General features: G+C 37.9%; 1 protein-coding gene and 1 pseudogene across 3 annotated transcripts in view; both read right to left on the bottom strand.

Moving 5' to 3' along the window:
* Nucleotides 1-16051, bottom strand: part of TMEM116 (transmembrane protein 116) — a 91632-nt gene that overhangs the window by 17139 nt on the left and 58442 nt on the right. The gene's annotated exons all lie outside the window — the stretch shown is intronic.
* LOC123001928 (GTP:AMP phosphotransferase AK3, mitochondrial-like) lies at nt 14070-14911 on the bottom strand (annotated as a pseudogene).

The following is a 16051-nucleotide window of genomic DNA, read 5'->3' as shown; positions in this document are numbered from 1 at the left end:
AATCTTAAGTTAGGATGACACAGATGTGATTATGGTGACATAACAAAGGTCTGTGGCCCTGGGTCTACAAATGCTTGATGAGGAATTAGGACAAACTGGAGATGGGCTGTTTAACACATGGACTCTGCCTAGCCATATTGAAAAATACTTTGACTCCAAACCTTAAAATACCCACATGGAGTCTGTGCTCACCTCATTCACACAAAGAGCTCCCTGGACATTGAACCTCTAAAAAGAAAAGGTTCCCCTTGGAGCAGGAGCATCAGGATTTGCTTGGGAACACAACACAGGTGAGCATGGGGCTGGGCCAGCCCCCAGTGGCACTGCTATGTGGAAGGAGCCATTTCACCTCTGTATCTGTTATTAAAAACAGAATTTGGATCCTTTGGTCAAGTTCCCCCAAATTCTTTTTAAGAACTGCTTGAGCTTTGTTATGGCAACCCCCTGCCCATACTTACTTACAGACTGTTCATAACCTTGTTTCCAAGGCTCAGGAACAGAAAGTAGCCTGTTTTGAGGAGGTGGAAGTATACATTTTTTACTGTTACTTGCTTAGAACCACATTTTACAAAATGCCTTTTTCCTTTATTATTGTTTCTGGAAAGAAAAGTTTTATTAAAATTGTTTTAGTTTGAATATAGAACAGTTTTATTAATTAGGGCTTATTTTGAAAAATTCTGAGTTCAATTCAAATGTATCCCTGTACCTTTCAAAGTAAGGTAATATTCAGATACAGTTGTTCTGATCAAATGGCTTAGAAAAAATTTCTGGAATGTTCATATTCTAAGATTCCTTATTAATGAATGCCTGACTTAAATCTAACCAAAAACTACAACATTATTCTTTGTAGATTTTCATTATACAGTATTAACAAGCTTACTTGTGAACAAATAAAATACTTCAGCTATTTGTTTACCTTGCCTTTTAAAAAAAATTTTTTTTTTTTTTTTTTAGGGGCACCTGAGTGGCTCAGTCGGTTAAGTGTCTGCCGTTGGCTCAGGTCATGATCCCAGGGTCCTGGGATCCGGCCCTGCATCACGTTCCCTGCTCAGTGGGAAGTCTGCTTCTCTCTCTCCCTCTGCCTCTTCCCCAGCTTGTACTATCTTTCTTTTTCTCTTTCTCACTCACTATCTCTAATAAATAAATATTTTTAAAATTAAAAAAAAATTTAAAGATTTTTTAAAAAGATTTTATTCATTTATTTGAGAGAAAGAGAGAGAACAAGCAGGAGGGAGGGGCAAAGGAAGAGGGAGAAGCTAACTCCCCGCTAAGCAAGGAGCCTGATGTGGGGCTCCATCCCAGGACCCTGGGATCATGACCTGAGCCTAAGGCAGAAACTTAAGTGACTGAGCCACCCAGGCCCCCCAAGATTTTATTTATTTGAGAGAGGCAGAGCATGAGTAAAGCAAGGGGAAGAGGGAAAAGCAGGCTCCCCACTAAGCAAAGAGCCCCATGACAGCAGGGCTTGAGGCAGGGCTTGATCCCAGGACCCTGAGATCATGACCTCAGCTGAAGTCAGCTGCTCAACCAACTGAGCTACCCAGATGCCCCTCACCTTGCCTTCTAAAAAAATATATTATAAATGATACAAGGAAGCAGGAAAATATGACCCATGCCCAAGAGAAAAATTAATCAATGGAAATAGACTCAGAAATACAGATTATAAGAATCAGTAGACAGGGGCGCCTGGGTGGCACAGCAGTTAAGCGTCTGCCTTCGGCTCAGGGCGTGATCCCGGCGTTATGGGATCGAGCCCCACATCAGGCTCCTCTGCTATGAGCCTGCTTCTTCCTCTCCCACTCCCCCTGCTTGTGTTCCCTCTCTCGCTGGCTATCTCTATCTCTGTCGAATAAATAAATAAAATCTTAAAAAAAAAAAAAGAATCAGTAGACAAAGATATTAACAAAACTATTACAAATATACTCCATATGTCCAAGAAGGTAGAGGAAAATAGACAAGTAGGGATATGGAAGATATAAAAAAGATCCAAATTGAAATTCTAGAGATGAAAATGCATGAAATTAAAATATGACAAAGTAGAAATGACAAAAGATTAATAAACTTAAAAATAAAGAAATAGAAAATATTTAAAATAAAACAGAGAAAAGAGACTTTTAAAAAATGAGCAGGGGCACCTAGATGGCACAGTAAGTTAAACATCCAACTCAGATTTCAGCTCAGGTTGTGATAAGGTTGTAGGATTGAGCCCCAGACCTGGCTCCATACTCAGAGCAGAGTCTGCTTGGGTTTTTCTCTCCCTATTCCTCTGCTCCCCTCCATCAGCTCAAATAAATAAGTAAATCTTTAAGAAAAAAATGAACAAACCCTCAGTGCACTATGAGACTATATCAAAAAGGCTAATGCCCATGGAACTGGAATTTCAGAAGGAGTAGAAAAGCAGGGAGAAACAAAATATGTTTGAAGAAATAACCAATTTTTTTCAAATTTAATGAAAATATAAAGCATAAGAAACATGGAAAAAAAACACACTAAGACACATACTACTCAAATTACTGAAAATCAGTCACAAATAGAAAACAACAAAAGCATTCAGGGTAAAAAGCCCTATTACATACACAGGAACAAATATTGGAATGACATCATACTTCTTATAAGAAATAATACAATCCAGAAAACATAGGCACAACATCTTTAAAATAACTGAAATGAGGGAAAAATTTTGTCAACCTAGGGACACCTGGGTGGCTCAGTCGATTATGTGTCTGCCTTCGGCTCAGGTAATGATCCCAAGGTCCTGGGATCAACTCCCATATCGGGCTCCTTGCTCAGCAGGGAGCCTGCTTCTCCCTCTGCCTTTGTCCCTCCCCCTGCTTGTGTTCTCTTTCTCTCTATTTGTCAAAATAAATAAATAAAATCTTTTTAAAAAATCTGTCAACCTAGAATTCTATACAAAGAAAAAATACCTTTCAAAAACAAGGACAAAAAATAAGGATAAAAATATTTTGCTGTTTCTTTTGGTAAAAACAAAACAAAACAAAACAGAAAAATGCGGATAGTTTAAGGGACCTCTGGGCAACACTGAGTGTACAAACATTCACATTATAGTAGTCTCAGAAAAGAGAAAAGGGCAGAAAAGTTAAAGAAATAATTGCTGAAAACTTCCCTCACCTAAGGAAGGAAACTAACATCCAAGTCCAGGAAGCAAAGAGAATCCCAAACAAAACAAACGCAAAAAAGTCCACACCAAAACACATAATTCAAATGTCAAAAATTAAAGAGAGAATCTTAAAAGCAGTAAAAGAAAAGCAACTAGTTATATATAAGGGGCCATCCATAAGACTATCAGCTGATTTTTCAAGCAAAAACTTTGCAGGCCAGAAGACAGCGACATGATATATTCCAAGTGCTAAAAGGAAAAAAAATCTATGACTAACAATACGCCATTTAGCAAGATTATCATTCAGAACTGAAAAAGAGAGAATTTCACAAACAAAAGTTAAAGGGGTTCATCACTATTCAACAAACCTTTCAAGAAAGTTAAAGGACCTCTTTAGAGGGGAAAGAAAAGGCCATAATTAGAAGTAAGAAAATTATGAAAGAAAAAATCTCACCAGTAACAAACATATAGTAAAAGTAGTGTGTCAACCATTTGCAAACTTAATATGTACATTAAAATACTAAAGTAGTAAAATCAACTGTATCTACAATGATTAGTTAAGGAATACACAAAATAAAATATAAAATACAACATCAAATACTTAAAATAGGGAAAGGAAGTAAAAATGTAGTGCTTCTAAAATGTGTTTGAACTTAAGTGATTATTAACTTAAACTGCTATACACATAAGATGTTTTATATGAACCTAAAGGTAACCACAAACCAAACTGCTATAATAGGTACACAGAAAATACAGAGAAAGGAATCCAAACATAACAGTAAAGAAAACAATCAAATCACAAAGGAAGAAAGCAAGAGAAGAAGAAAAAAATGAGGAACTACAAAAATATATTTAGGGGCACCTGGGTGGCTCAGTCAGTTGAGTGTCCAACTCTTGGTTTCAGTTCAGGTCATGATCTCGGGGTTGTACGATTTTTATTTATTTATTTATTTATGTATGTATGTATGTATGTATGTATGTATGTATGTCAGAGAGAGAGAGAGCAAGCAAGTATGTATGTATGTATGTATGTCAGAGAGAGAGAGAGCAAGCAAGTACACAAACGGGGAAGAGCAGGCAGAGGGAAAAGCAGGCTCCCCACAGAGCAAGGAGCCTGATGCGGGACTTGATCCTAGGACCCTGGGATTATGACCTGAGCCAAAGGCAGACGCTTAACTGACTGAGCGACCCAGGTGTCCCAGGGTCATAGGATTGACGTTGGGCTCCACGATCAGCATGGCATCTGCTTAGGATTCTCTCTCTCCCTCTCCCTCTGCCCCTCCCTCCACTTAATAAATAAATAAATAAAGTTGATTAATTAATTAATTTTAAATAAATAAATAAAATCTATTTATTTATAAATAAATTAATAAATAATAAATTAAATAAATAAAATCTTTAAAATATACATATATTTAGAAATACCTAAATATATAAAGCAATTATTAACAGATCTTAAAGAAGAAATAAAGGGCAATATCAATAATAATAGGGAACTTCAATTTCCCACTTTCAACAACGGAGAGATCATCCAGAGGATCAAAAAGTAACACTGGACTTGAATTACACTTTAGACCAAATGGACCTAACAGACATATACAGAACATTCTATCCAACAGCAGCAGAATATACATCCTTTTCAAGTGTACTTGGAATATTCTCCAGAATGATAATTTATTAGGTCACAAAATAAGTCTTAACAAATTTAAGAAGACTGAATCATATCAAGCATCTTTCCCAATCATAATGATAGGAAACTAGAAATCAGTAACAAGAGGAAAACTGTAAAATTCCCAAATACATGGAAACTAAACAACATACTCCTGAACAACCAATTCATCAAAGAAGAAATCAAAAGAAAAATTTAAAAATATCTCAAGACAATCGCAAAAAAGAAACACAACATATCAAAACTTATGGGATTCAGCCAAAATAGTTCTGAGACAGAAATTTAGAATAAATGCCTACATAAAGAAAAAGAAAGATCTCAAATAAACAACCTAAGTTTACACCTCAAGGAACTAGAAAAAGAACAAAGTAAACTCAATAGTAGTAGAAGGAAGGAAACAAGATCAGAGCAAAAATAAATGAAATAGAGGATGAAAAACAAAAAGAACAACAAAATTGAGTTTTTCATAAATATAAACAAAACTGACAAACTTTTGGCTAGCCTGACTAAGAAAAAGAAGAAAAGATTCAAATAAATAAAATCTGAAATGAAAGGGGAGGCATGACACGGGAATAAAAGGCACAGCATAAGAAATGAAGTCAGTAATACTGTAACAGCATTGTATGGTGACATATGATAGCTACACTTGTGGAGAGCAAAGCATAATTATAGAGATATTGAGTCACTATGATGTACACATGAAACCGATATAATGTTGTGCGTCAACTATAGCAAAATAAAATTTTTTTTTCAATGAGTTTGATCAGCTTTATTGGAAAATTACACGCAAATAATGAATCATGGAACATTACATCAAAAACTAAGGATGTACCGTATGGTGACTAACATAATAAAAAATTATTTTTAAAAAAGGAAAATAATATGGAAGTTTTAGTAACTGTATATTATTTGATAAAATTGTTACTAACAGAATTGGGTACTAGAACAAAAGGATCATTGATCCAATAAAATTTAATTATCATTTTTTATTGTCAAAAAAAAGAAGGAAAGCCATTACAACCAATACCACAGAAATACAAAAGATAAGAGACTATGATGAACAATTATACACTTACAAATTGAATTACACAGAAGAAATGGATAAATTCCTAGAAACATACAAATTATCATGACTGAATCATGAAGAAACAGTAACTCTAAACAGACCAATAATGAGTAAGAAGATAGAATCAGTAATTGCTTTAACTTTCCAACAAAGATAATTTTAGGACCATTTCATTTCACTGGTGAATTCTATCAAATATTTGTTTTTTTAAATTTATAAATGGATTTTATTTTTTATTATGTTAAATTAGCCAACATATATTACATCATTAGTTTTTGATGTAGTGTTCCATGCTTCATTGTTTGTGTATAACACCTAGGGCTCATTGCAATATGTGCCCTCCTTAATACCCATCACTGGGCTAATCCTCCCACGCCCTCCCCCCTGAAACCCTCAGTTTGTTTCCCGGAGTCCATAGTGTCTCATAGTTCATCTCCCCCTCTGGCTTTCCCCCTTCATTTTTCCCTTCCTTCTCCTGATGTCATCCACACTAGTCCTTACGTTCCACATATAAGTGAAACCATATTTAATTGTCTTTCTCTGCTTGACTTATTTCACTTAGCATAATCCCCTCCAGTTCCATTCATATTGATGCAAATGGTGGGTATTCATCCTTTCTGATGGCTGAGTAATATTCCATTGTATATATGGACCACATCTTCTTTATCCATTCGTCTGTTGAAGGGCATCTCGGCCCCTTCCACAGTTTGGCTATTGTGGACACTGCTGCTGTGAACACTGGGGTGCATGTGCCCCTTCTTTTCACTACATCTGTATCTTTGGGGTAAATACCTAGTAGTGCAATTGCTGGGTTATAGGGTAGCTCTATTTTTAACTTTTTGAGGAACCTCCATACTGTTTTCCAGAGTGCCTGCACCAGCTTACATTCCCACCAACAGTGTAAGAGGGTTCCCCTTTCTCCACAATCCTCTTCAACATTTATTGTTTCCTGCCTTATTAATTTTAGCCATTCTAATTGGTGTAAGGTGGTGTGGTATCTTATTGTGGTTTTGATTTGTATTTCCCAGATGGCTAGTGATGTGGAGCATTGTTTCATGTGTTTGTTAGCCATTTGTATGTCTTCTTTGGAGAAGTGTTTGTTCATGTCCTCTGCACATTTGACTGGATTATTTGTCTTTTGGGTATTGAGTTCGAGAAGTTCTTTATAGATCTTAGATACCAGCCCTTTGCAAATATCCTCTCCCATTCCATGGGTTGCCTTTTAGTTTTGTTGATTGTTTCCTTCACTGTGCAGAGCTTTTTATCTTGATGAAGTCCCAATAGTTCATTTTTGCTTTTGTTTCCCTTTTCTTTAGAGACATGTCTTGCAAGAAGTTGCTGTGGCCAATGTCAAAGAGGTTACTGTGTTCTCCTGTGTTCTCCTCTAAGAGAAAAATTAACACCTGACCTTTTCAAAATCTTCCCCCCAAAATTACAGAAGATAGAATACTTCCAAACTCATTTAATGAGGTCTGTACTATCCTGTTCAAAGCTAAACAAAAATGCCAAGAAAAAAAATTACAGGCCAATATCCCTGAAAAACAGAAGTGCAAAACTCATCAACAAAATGCTAGCAAACAAAATTCAACAGAACATTAAAAGGATGAAATACCATTACCCAATGGGATTTATCTCTTGAAGGCAAGGATGATTCAACATATGCAAAACAATAAATGTGATACACCACTGTTGCGAGTTTACCTAAGCTACTCCATGGCAACTGTATCTTGGCATCCATTTTGTTAAGCCAAGTGGCCTGCAGGGTCCTTAAACAGACACTAGCCCCCTCAGGCACGTGCATGCCCTTGATGGCAGTTCAGAGTCATAGTAAATATAAGTTCCTGATATGACTTCCCCAACAGCCCTTGTGATCAACATATCCCTTGCCTCCCAGCACCAGTATGCTTTATGTGCCTCTTGGATAAGACCCCCATGGGCTTGTGAAAATTCTGCTTCTTTGGTTGAATTGGCTGATCTGGGACCCCAAAGCATTCCACCCACAGACTGTAACAAAAGCGTGTGCCCCAAATTCTGCCCCCTCTCTGCACTCTGCCCTTGACCTCCCCACGTTGCCCCCTGAAGCTGTATACTTACCCTAGGACCTGTCCTGTGCTCCTCTTAACAAATTTAATTTAACAAAGTCATAACAAGCAAATAAGCAGAATGAAGTATAAAAATCACATGATCATCTGAACCGGTGCATTAAAAGCATTTAAGAAAAATTCAACATCCTATCATATATAAAAAATCTCAACAAATTAGATATTAAAAAAATGTACCACAGTACAATAAAGGCCATATATGACAAGCTAACACCATACTCAGTGGTGAAATCTGAAAGCTTTTCCTCTAAAATCAGCAACAAGACAAGGATGCTCACTCTTTATCACTTCTATGGGAGTCCTAGCCACAGCAGTTAGTCAAGAAAAAGAATAAAAGGTATCCAAATTGTAAAGGAAGAAGTAAAATAATCTCTGTTTGCAGATGACATGATCTTATACATAGAAAACCCTAAGGACTCCATAAAAAAGTAGGGGCGCCTGGGTGGCACAGCGGTTAAGCATCTGCCTTCGGCTCAGGGCGTGATCCCGGCGTTGTGGGATCGAGCCCCACATCAGGCTCCTCTGCTAGGAGCCTGCTTCTTCCTCTCCCACTCCCCCTGCTTGTGTTCCCTCTCTCGCTGGCTGTCTCTATCTCTGTCGAATAAGTAAATAAAATAAAAAAAAAAAAAACTTACAGAAGTAAACAAATTCAGTAAAGCTGCAGGATACAAAATCAACCTACAAAAATCATCTGTGTTTCTAAACACTAACAACAAACTATACGAAAAAGAAATTAAGAAAACAATCTAACTTACAATAGCATCAAAAATAATAAAATACTTAAGAAAAAATTTAGCCAAGGAGATGAAAGATCTGTACATTTAAAATTCTAAAACACTGATAAAAGAAACTCACCCAGGCGCTCCCCAACCAACCATTTTTTTATTTTTATTTTTTTTTCATTTCTCATTAAATTTATTTCTGTGTTTTAAAAGATTTCTTGCTTTTGTGACTAGATAATTTTCCCCATTATTATTTTCTCACAAGATACTGCTGATATAAAGGAAAGTTCTTAGTTTTGATTTTACCTGGTATATGGCCACCTTACTATTATTACTTGTAATAAGGTTCACTGACTTGCCTGGTTTCTCTATGTAGACAATCACATCATCTGCAAATAAAGACTATACATCTACTGTTCCAATAGGGTTTTTCATTTCCTTTTCCTATGTTGTTGTGTTATCTAGAATATCCAGAATAGTTTTCTCTTTTTCCTTGGTCAGTATCATTTTTAGTTTGTTAATTCTGTCGATCTTTTTCAAAGAATCAACTTTTGTTTACTGATACTTAAATTCTGTCTCTTCAATAAATGGTGCTGGGAAAATTGGACAGCTACATGCAAAAGAATGAAACTTGACCACTCTCTCACACCATACACAAAGATAAACTCCAAATGAATGAAAGACCTCAATGTGAGACAGGAATCCATCAAAATCCTAGAGGAGACAGCAACCTCTATGACATCGGCCACAGCAACCTTTTTCATGACACATCTCCAAAGGCAAGAGAAACAAAAGATAAAATGAACTTGTGGGACTTTATCAAGATAAAAAGCTTCTGCACAGCCAAGGAAACAGTAAAAAAAACTAAGAGGCAGCCCACGGAATGGGAGAATATATTTGCAAATGATACTACAGATAAAAGACTGGTATCCAAGATCTACAAAGAACTTCTCAAACTCAATACACGAGAAACAAACAAATCATAAAATGGGCAGAAGATATGAACACTTTTCCAATGAAGACATACAAATGGCTAACAAACACACGAAAAAATGTTCAACATCATTAGCCATCAGGGAAATTCAAATCAAAACCACATTGAGATACCACCTTACACAGGTTAGAATGGCAAAAATTAACAAGGCAGGAAACAACAAATGTTGGAGAGGATGTGGAGAAAGGGGAACCCTCTTACACTGTTGGTGGGAATGCAAGTTGGTACAGCCACTTTGGAAAACAGTGTGGAGGTCCCTCAAAAAGTTGAAAATAGAGATACCCTATAACCCAGCAATTGCACTACCGGGCATTTACCCCAAAGATACAGATGTAGTGAAAAGAAGGGGCATATGTACCCCAATGTTCATAGCAGGAGTGTCCACAATAGCCAAACCATGGAAGGAGACAGTGCTGAAGATGCCCTTCAACACACGAATGGATAGAAGATGTGGTCCATATGTACAATGAAATATTACTCAGCCATCAGAAAGGATGAATACCCACCATTTGCATCAACGTGAATGGAACTGGAGGGGGTTATGCTAAGTGAAATAAGTCAAGCAGAGAAAGACAATTATCATATGGTTTCACTTATATGTGGAACATAAGGAATAGCGTGGATGACATCAGGAGAAGGAAGGGAAAAATGAAGGGGGGTAAAATCAGAGAGGGAGATGAATCATGAGACACTATGGACTCTGGGAAACAAACTGAGGGTTTCAGAGGGGAAGGGAGTGGGAGGATGGGTTAGCGCAGTGATGGGTATTAAGGAGGGCACATATTGCAATAAGCCCTAGGCGTTACACAAATAATAAAGTACGGAACACTACATCAAAAACTAATGAAGTACGGGGCGCCTGGGTGGCACAGCGGTTAAGCGTCTGCCTTCGGCTCAGGGCGTGATCCCGGCGTTCTGGGATCGAGCCCCACATCAGGCTCCTCCGCTATGAGCCTGCTTCTTCCTCTCCCACTCGTCCTGTTTGTGTTCCCTCTCTCGCTGGCTGTCTCTATCTCTGTCGAATAAATAAATAAAATCTTAAAAAAAAAAAATTTTTTTTTAAATTAAAAAAAACCAAACTAATGAAGTACTATATGGTTACTAACAAAATAAAATAAAATAAAATAAAATAAAATAAAAAAATGAAATCTTACCATTTGCAATGACGTAGATGGAACTAGAGGGATAGCATAATGCTAAGGGAAATAAGTCAATCAGAAAAGACAATTATCATATGATTTTACTCATGTAGAAATTAAGAAACAAAACAAAAGATCAGAGGGGAAGGGAGGGAAAAATAAAACAAGACGAAATCACAGAGAGAGACAAACCATAAGAGACTCTTAACTATAGGAAACAAACTGAAGGTTGCCGGAAGGGAGGTGGGTGAGGGGATGGGGTAACTGAGTGATGAGAACTAAGGAAGGCACCTGATGAAATGAGCACTGGGCATTATTCGCAACTGATGAATCACTAAACTCTACCTCTGAAACTAGTAATACACTATATATTAATTCAATTTAAATTAAATTTAAAAAATGAATACAATGGGATTCTGTATGCTACAACTGGTCATGATATTGCAATAACTAAATAGTTGTTGGATTAGTTTTATCCCTATATAGATTGCTTACTATTTTTTATGTCAATTGCTGACACCATTATGCACTCCGTGAAACTGATTTTTAAACTCCTATGTTTTTCTAAATTTCATTGTTTCAGCTCTTACATTTTAGGCATCTAATCCACTGTGAGTTAATATTTGTGTGTGGTGTAAGGTAAATTCAGTCTTTTGAATGTAGATATCCAGTTGACCAAACACAATTTATTGAAAAGACTATGCTTTCCCCCGTTGAATTGTTTTAGCCACTATGTCATAAGTCGATTGTTAAAAAAAGTTAGGGTTTATTTCTGGACTCTCAGCTCTATTCCATTGACATATGTCAATCTTTATACCAGTACCACACTGTCTTGATTAATGAAACTTTGTAGTAAGTTTTGAAATCAGGAAATGTGAGTAGTCCAACGCTGTCCTTTTTCAAGATTACTTTGGCCACTCTGGGTCCTTTGCATTTCCACATAAATTTTGGATCAACTCACCAATTTCTGCAAAAAAAAGGCAGGTGGAACTTTCATAGGAATTGTCATAAAAGTGTAGATCATCTTGTTGTCATCTTAAAAATATTTCTTGTATGGGGTGCCTGGGTTGCTCAGTTGGTTAGACATTTAACTCTTGATTTCAGCTCAGGTCATGATCTCAGGATCCTGGGATCAAGCCACATATCAGGCTCCACACTCAGTGTGGAGTCTACTTGTTTCCCTCTGCCCCTACCCTACTTGTGCTTTCTCTCTCTCTCTAAAATAAATAAATCTTTTTTTAAAAAAACTGCCTTGTGAGGCATGCCTGGCTGGCTCAGATAGAACATGCAACCCTTGATCTAGGGGATGTGAGTTCAAGCCCCATGTTGGCCATAGAACTTACTTTGAAAAAAGAAAGAAAGAAAAAATATTGCCTTGTGATCCATCAACATAGAATCCCTTTCCATTTAGATTTTATTTAATTTGTCAACAATATTTTATAGTTTCTAGTATACTATTCTTATACTTGTTACATCTTTTCCTCAGTGTTTGTTCTTTTTGATGCTATTGTAAATGAATTGTTTTCTTAATTTCATTTTTGGATTGTTTATTTCTAGTGTATAGAAATGTAATGGATTTTTTGTATTGATCTTATATTCTGCAACTGCAGTGAACTCATTTCTAGTATTTTAGTGGATTATGTGGGGATTTAGACATACAAAATGTTATCTGCAAAAAGAGATCATTTTATTTCCTCCTTCCCAATCTAGATGGCCTTTCTTTCTTTCTTTTTACTAACTTCCCTGGCTAAAACCTTCAGTACAGTGTTGACTAGAAGTGGTAGAAGCAGACATCTTTGTCTTATTCCTAAGCTAAGGGGGAAAGCATTCAGTCTTTTTATCATGTAGTATGATGCTAGCTGTAGGCTTTTTTTTTTTCTCAAATTTAATTTTATTGTAGTACGCCTGGTAACCCAGTGATAATTCATAAGCTTAGTAGTTCACAACAGTTTTAGAAAGCGCGTCATATTAACATTCAAATAAGGCATTACAGAAAGTTGTAAAGAATTAAATGTGTCCTATAATCCTTGGTCCATTCTGAAAGATCAACATTAAAATTTTAAAACACATTAAACATTAAATTTTTAAAAAACAAAAGCTTTCCCCCACAAAATACTTAAAGAACCACTTGCTGGCATTTGTATTTTAAGTGCCCGGGATAACATGGGCCAGACGTTCAAAGGCAGTTATCAACAGCTTATACGAGGACTTGTTGCACTGGATTTATCACCAAGTAAAGGAAGAGTAAATATGCCAGTGAAGATGTAGTCAGGTTTCTTCTCCGCCTCTCCTCACCCCATTCTTCCTACCAGGTCACAGCCCAGAAGCGTGTATCCGTGTTGCCCCACTAAGAAAGCACATCATCTTCACTTTTAAATGGCTACTCAGCGTACACACACAGACAGACGTCTCTCCCTGACGGATGGTGGGGTGGCGGGGAAGGAGAGCAGGTGCCCACTGCTTTGATTAGGAATAAAGAACTCCTTCAGCAAACTCAATTACTTTACTGGTCCTTTTTAACCTTTCACGTAAATCCTTTTAACTACTAATTTGATTAGTTTGCTAATTTTGATTGTTTACTAATTAGGATTGTTTATGTGTGTCAAGGGAATTCTCCCCAGGCATACCTGATCTGTTTCTACGTCCTGAGGACCAAGTATGCTTACTTTACTTAGGGACATGGGTTTTCTTTTCTTTTTGTACTTTGTTACTCGTCACAGGAGACCATACATAGATCAAAAACAGAAACTGGCAAGTGGATCCTAAAGCACACGATTCTTAACCTGAGTTTTTTCCTATATGCTGATTTAGTAACAGTTTTATAGCAGACTGAAAATTCTGAGTAAACTGAAGGTTTAACACCACAATAAGTACAGTATATATGACGAAGCTTATTAGTTTCTTAGTGTAAAGGCAGCAGTGAATTTCATCCTGAAACTAATCTGCATATCTAGTTGCTTGTTTTCTAGAACTTGATAGACACAGTGTCTCACAAAACCACGTACCACAGTGCTAACAATGCCAGTTTTTTGGGATCAGTCTACACACATTTCTCTAATGAGATACTTTACCAAGAGACATGGAATACTTTTTAGCTTTTCCAGAAAAACAAAATTTTTATCAACCAGTTTTCTGAACAAAAATTACATTACTACCAATTGCTCTTTTAATTATGCTTTAGAAGATTTTTCAAAAGTTAAGACATACGATGTTTTTTAATGGCACACCCATAGAAGATACCTGGGTAAAACACACTAAATGAAAAGATGAATCTTAGTATCGGGCTCATTTGACACAGCCTCAGTTTCCAGAATAAAACTGTCAGAGAATTCATACATGCCAGTCTCAGAACAAGGAGCTTCTAAATGCACAGGCGAGGAGTCTCTGTTCCTCTTACTGGTGAGATGCACTTTTCCTCATGGAGTACCTGATGCTTTCCTGCTTATCTGTGGAACTTTTGTTTGTAGGAAATCATAGACATGGGGCCAGATCTTGTCGGTTTCTGTTCCGGAGAAGGTTTCCAACACCCCCTTTCTCTGGTAATATTCCAGGACCGGCTGTGTTTGGACTTCATAAGCCTTCAGTCTCTTGACCACTGTCTCTGGCTTATCATCATCACGCTGAATGAGAGGCTCCCCAGTCAGGTCGTCAATGCCCACAGCTTTGGGAGGGTTGAATTCGATGTTGTAGACTCGGCCGCTGGCTGGATGAATCCAGCGAGCAGTGAGACGCTGCTTAATGACCTCAAAGGGCACGTTCAGATTAATCAACTGTGTCTATCTGATAAGCTCTATCCAGGGCTTCTGCCTGTGGAAGTGTCCTTGGAAAACTATCCAATAGCCAGCTATGTTGGGTGAGGTTTTTCAGCTCATGAAGGGCTAGCCGAGGTCATGACATCATCCGGGATGAGCTTCCCTTGGTCAATGAAAGTCTTGGCTAACACACCAATTTCTGTGCCCCGAAGCATGTTGTCTCGGAGCAGGTCCCCGCTGGAGAGGTGCTTCAGCGCGAAGTGTTTGGTGATGCGCGACGACACGGTGCCCTTGCCCGAGCCGGCGCCCCCATGATCACCGCGCGCAGCAGACGCGCGGACGCCCCCATGGCCGGAGGGAGCGGCCCGGGCCGCGGGCGCTGGGGACTCTGGCCTGGCTGCGCGCTCGCCCGGCTGGCTGTAGGCTTTTTATAGACGCCCTGGTGTGCCTGGGTGGCTGTCAGGTAAGCCTCTGACTCTCGATTTCAGCTCAGGTCATGATCTCAGGGTCGTGAGACTGAGCCCCACAATGGGCTCCACGCTCAGTGTGGAGTCTGCTTGAGATTCTCTCTCTCCCCCTCCATCTGCCCCTCTCCCTGCTCACACACATGCACACTCTATCAACTCTCTAAATAAAATCTTTTAAAAATATATATAGATGCCTTTTGTGAAGGTGACAAAGTTGCCTTCTGTTGCTAGTTTGTTGAGTGTTTTTATTTTGAAAAGGTTTTGGATTTTGTCAAATATTTTTTCTATATTGAGATGACCATGTGTTTTTTTTTATTTTATTAATATGGTATAGTAATTAATGCATTAAAGCCCTAATCCCCAATGTGACTGTATTTGGAGATAGTGGCTTTAATGATTAATGTTAAATGAGGTCATAAGGATGGGGCCCTAATACAAAAGGACTGGTGCCCTTGTAAGAGACACAGGAGATTTTTGTACACAGAGAAAATACCATGTGAGACCACAGAGCAAAGACTGCTGTCCACAAGCCAAGGAAAGAGTCCTCAGGAGAAAACAATACTGTCAGCACCTTGATCTTGAACTTTTTGACTTCAGAAGTGTGAGAAAATAAATTTGTTTAAACCAGCCAGTCTGTGGTATTTTGTTTTGACAGCTCTGGCTGACTAATAGAGGTATAATTCCAGTCATTGCTTTTTCTGTGTGAAATCAATCTAGCATTTTTTAAAAGATTTTATTTATTTATTTGACAGAGAGAGAGAGCCAGTGAGAGAGGGAACACAAGCAGGGGGAGTGGGAGAGGAAGAAGCAGGCTCTTAGCGGAGGAGCCTGATGTGGGGCTCGATCCCAGAACGCTGGGATCACGCCCTGAGCCGAAGGCAGATGCTTAACGACTGCGCCACCCAGGCACCCCAATCTAGCATTCTTGGCTACAGCCCTCTTGGCCATGATGTAAAATCCTTTTATATGTTGCTGGATTAGGTTTGCTTGTATTTTATGGAAGATTTCCTCATCTATATTCA

Source organism: Ursus arctos, unplaced genomic scaffold (genome assembly GCF_023065955.2).
Source record: "Ursus arctos isolate Adak ecotype North America unplaced genomic scaffold, UrsArc2.0 scaffold_34, whole genome shotgun sequence".
Classification (NCBI taxonomy): Eukaryota; Metazoa; Chordata; class Mammalia; order Carnivora; family Ursidae; genus Ursus; species Ursus arctos.
This window is presented reverse-complemented; position numbering and strand designations above follow the sequence as displayed.